The following is a 5,000-nucleotide window of genomic DNA, read 5'->3' as shown; positions in this document are numbered from 1 at the left end:
CATAAATATATATATATATATATATATATATATATATATATATATATATACTTAAATGTTGGTATGTATGTGTGTGTGTGTGCATGTGTGTGCGTCGTGCCCGTGTGTCAACATATATATATATATATATATATATATATATATATATATATATTGATTTATTTATTTAGTTGTTAAGAATTTGGTTATATGAATTTGGATATTTTTAAAAATAAGTATCTAAATGTGGTTATAACTATTAAATTTATCTGAGTGAGTGTCTGTCACATGCATACATACATAAACATACAAATACACATACACGTACACACACACATACATAAACATACAAATACTCAAACAGACAAAGATACAAACGTACGTACATGCAAACATACAAACATACATACATACATTCATACAAACAAACAAATAAACCTACGTTCGTTCGTACTTACGAATAAACATATAAATATACATACAAACATACGTACATACATACATATAAACATACGTACATACACACATACAAACAAACATGCATACATACAACCTAATTGTTTGTAGTAATGGCGTTATTTTAAGAACTGCCAATTTTTTTTATATCTTCCAGGTTTTTACCACAGAACAACAACAACAACAACCTCAACTCTTTTGTGACGTCATAATGATTGAAGGCCGTCACGTGATGGATGACCGGTCCTACAACGGAAGTAGCAACAATGACGTCATCGTCGACATCAACAACGACGTCGACTCTGGTAGCGACAGTGATAATACTGCTGCTGATAATGTTGCTGGACGTTTCAATAATATATGCTATTCTGGTTATTCAAAAACTAGTAATGATATTTACACAACAACAACTACCACTACTACTACTGCTACTGCTACTACTACTACTACAAAGTTATCATCACCCCCATCGTCATCATTGTCAACAACATCATCATTTGCAGCAACAGCAGCAGTAGCATCATCAGCGTCCAATCGAAGGAAACAGAAAACGCCACACAAATCAGGTTTTTCGCTATATTAATTTTATTATAGATTTTTATTATTATTCTTATTTATTATTATTATCTGTATAGGTTTTTTATTACTCTTATTATTATGATTCGTTTCGGTTTCGTTTCGTTTCGTTATTCATTCATTTATCAGTAATGTTAATTCCATCCCACAGTAAGGTAGCAACATCAAGATACCAGATACATTGTACGTCATGAAATACTAAAAAGTTTATGTACCACATATACACGTGCACACATACACGCATACACACATACAAGCATGCGTCGGTACATACAAACACACATACAAACAAACACGAACATACATGCAGAGATATACAAATAAGCAAACACATACAAATAAGCAAACATATACAAACGCATATACACACACACATACGCAATCAAGACTTAAAATCACGTGCACATACGCGCTGAAGATGCAATGATTAATGTCCCAGCGTATTAAATTTCAATAATAATAATAATAATAAAATGATATTAATAATAATAAACTGGAATAATACAAATAATATTTTAAATATGAATTATAGCAACGAGTGTTATAGTTAAATCATCAGTGGCTTCGTACGGTTGACATACAAATAAGAATAAAAATAACAACAACACAATAGCAAAAACATCAACAATAGTAAAAATAACAATGATAACAACAATAATAATAATAACAATAATAATAATAGGAGACCACGGCAGACATATTTGTCGATGAAATTAAACACAGGTTTACACAATCGTCGCCGGGCCTAATTCAGACATATCACATCGTCCCCATCCTACACATACACACACACGCACACACACACGCACACACACACGCACGCACACACAAACATATATATACATACATACATACATACATACATACATACATACATACATACATACATACATACATACATACATACATATATACATACATACATACATACATATATACATACATACATACATACATACATACATACATACATACATACATACATACATACATACATAGGTACATCACATTCATCATCATAATCTTCTTCATTGTATCGCCACGGTCGCAATCTACGATCATCATCACCGTTGTCATCGCTCTTGATGATGATGTCGTTGATGACGGTGATGATGATGATGGTTGTAATGATGATGATGATGATGATGATGATGATGATGATTATAACCCGGGGCTATAGTTGACCCGCTGGGGTCACCAAACAAACTTAGAAACCTCCTCCACGTCTGGTTTTCGTACGTCATAAACACCTTCATACATACATACATACATACATACATACATACATACATACATACATACATACATACATACATACATACATACATACATACATACATACATACATACATACATACATACATACATACATACATACATACATACATACATACATACATACATACATACATACATACATACATACATACATACATACATACATACATACATACATACATACATACATACATACATACATACATACATACATACATACATACATACATACATACATACATACATACATACATACATACATACATACATACATACATACATACATACATACATACATACATACATACATACATACATACATACATACATACATACATACATACATACATACATACATACATACATACATACATACATTGTACATTGTGTACGTATCTCAAATTTATGTTTAGGTGTGCAGTCAATTTTATTTAAACCACTTATTAACGATGTGATGAAATAATGTTGAGCCATCATCATCATCATCATCGTCATCATCATCATCATCGTCATCGTCATCATTACCATCAATAATCATCATCACTTTAAATTCATCATTTCAAAATCGTCGCAACTAAGCTTATTACCTAGTACCACTTAACATCTTCATCACCCAAAACTGATATCATCATTATCGTCGTCGTCGTCATCATCATTATCGTCATCACCACCATCATCATCATCATCATCATCGTCACAACTTACGTACGCTGATGACGATGATAAAGCTATTAAAGAGTGTGATGACGATGACGAGAAAGATGCTGCTGATGATGATGATGTTGAACCTGCTCGTTTAAATGCTTGTTTACGTAAATGAAACTTAACGACACGTTAAATAAATGCACACTTACACACTCACACATACATAAACACACACACTCACACGCATACATACACACATAAATCGAAATTTAAGTGCACATAAAATTCACAAACAAATTTACATAAACATTCACACAGATTTTTCATCTTCCATACATGCATGCATGAATTCATGAATGCATGTATGAATTCGATACATACACACATACATACACACACATACAAACACACACATACATGCACATACACCTACGTAAACAAACTCATTTTAGCCAGTCAGTCAGGTTGACTCAAATTTTTTTTAGAAGTTAAACAGATCTAAATGAAATTAATACCAATCGTACCAAGTTGTGTTGTGTATATTTGTTTGTATGTTTGCGTGTGTGTGTGTGTGTATGTTTGTTTGTATGTTTACGTGTGTGTGTTTGTGTGTGTATGTGTTTGTTTGCGTGTCTAAGTATGTTTATGAGTGATTGTATACAAATGTTTGAATAAAATTTAAAACTTGAACCTAATTGTACGTGTGTGTAGTAATGTAGTTTGGTTGTTTTGTTTTTTTTGTTTCGAAGATAATTAGATAGTTAATTAGGTAGGTAGAATTGAATGCATATTTCTTTGCTTGTCTGTTTGTTTGTATATAATCATGTATGTCTCTTTGTTTGTATGTTTGTTCGTTTGTGTGTGTGTGTCTGCCTCAGTTTCAGCACCACTACATTCATTTTACATAGATACACACAAACAATAACAATAATACACATGTTTAACCGATATAAATTTTGATACTTATGTAGGTATGTTTGTTGTTCGTTCGTTCGTTCGTTTGTTTGTTTGTTTTTATGCTTGTGTGTGTGTGTGTAGGTAGATAGAAATGTAGATAGCTAGGTAGGTAGGTAGGTAGATAGGTATATGTTGACTACATCATGAGTCTCTTCTGAACATGTGTGTTAGGTATAATTGATGATGCCTTAGCTCAAAGTCTGCTCGAGATCTGTTTCTCATGGTGATATACAATCATCGTTATCGTCATCGCTATCATTATCATCATCACCATGGTATCATCAGTATCATTACCGTTATTGTCACTTTATTATTGATAGGTCGTCACGATCATCTTCATCATGGTCTTCATCGTAAACATTGAAATACTGTCATCATCATCATCATCGTCGTCATCATCATCGTCGTCATCATCATCACTTTGTCATCTCTCTCTTCTTCATATCAGCATCGCGTATCGAATGTCTCATCCTTGCACGCCCGAGGCCAAATTTGGCTGTAAGGTACAACTAATATCAGCAACAGGAACCAGTACAATATTTTTCAGAAGTGTATGTGTGCATGAATGTATGCGTGTGTTTATAAGTGCGCGCGCGTGTGTGTTTGTGTGTGTGTGTTTGTATGTATGTATGTGTGTGTGTGTGTTTGTACGTGTGATTGTGTCTGTGCGTATGTTTGCAGCTATCTCTTAATTTAAATATGAATACGTTCATATTTTGCCGGTAACAAAATTACCTTACTTCCATCTTTGTCATATTTCAATCGGCATCATCATCGTCGCCATTATCATCATCATCGTCATCATCATAGTCATCGTCATCACCATTTTGTCAATAGTTCAGAAAATGCGATGATTTATCGCGAGCAACAAAAGAACCAAAAAGTAACTGGAGTAATAATAATAATAATAATAATAACGATAATAATGATAATGATAATAATAATAATAATGATGATGATGATGATAATAATGATGATGATAATAATGATGATGATGATGATGATAATAATAATAATAATAATAATAATAATAATAATAATCCACCTCGCCATCGTCGTCGTCATCACCATCAAATATCTCGTGACGTCATAGTCAGCAATGAAAACCG

Source organism: Helobdella robusta, assembly GCF_000326865.2.
Source record: "Helobdella robusta unplaced genomic scaffold HELROscaffold_18, whole genome shotgun sequence".
NCBI lineage: Eukaryota > Metazoa > Annelida > Clitellata > Rhynchobdellida > Glossiphoniidae > Helobdella > Helobdella robusta.
The sequence above is the reverse complement of the archived record's forward strand: the minus strand, read 5'-3'. Positions refer to the sequence as shown.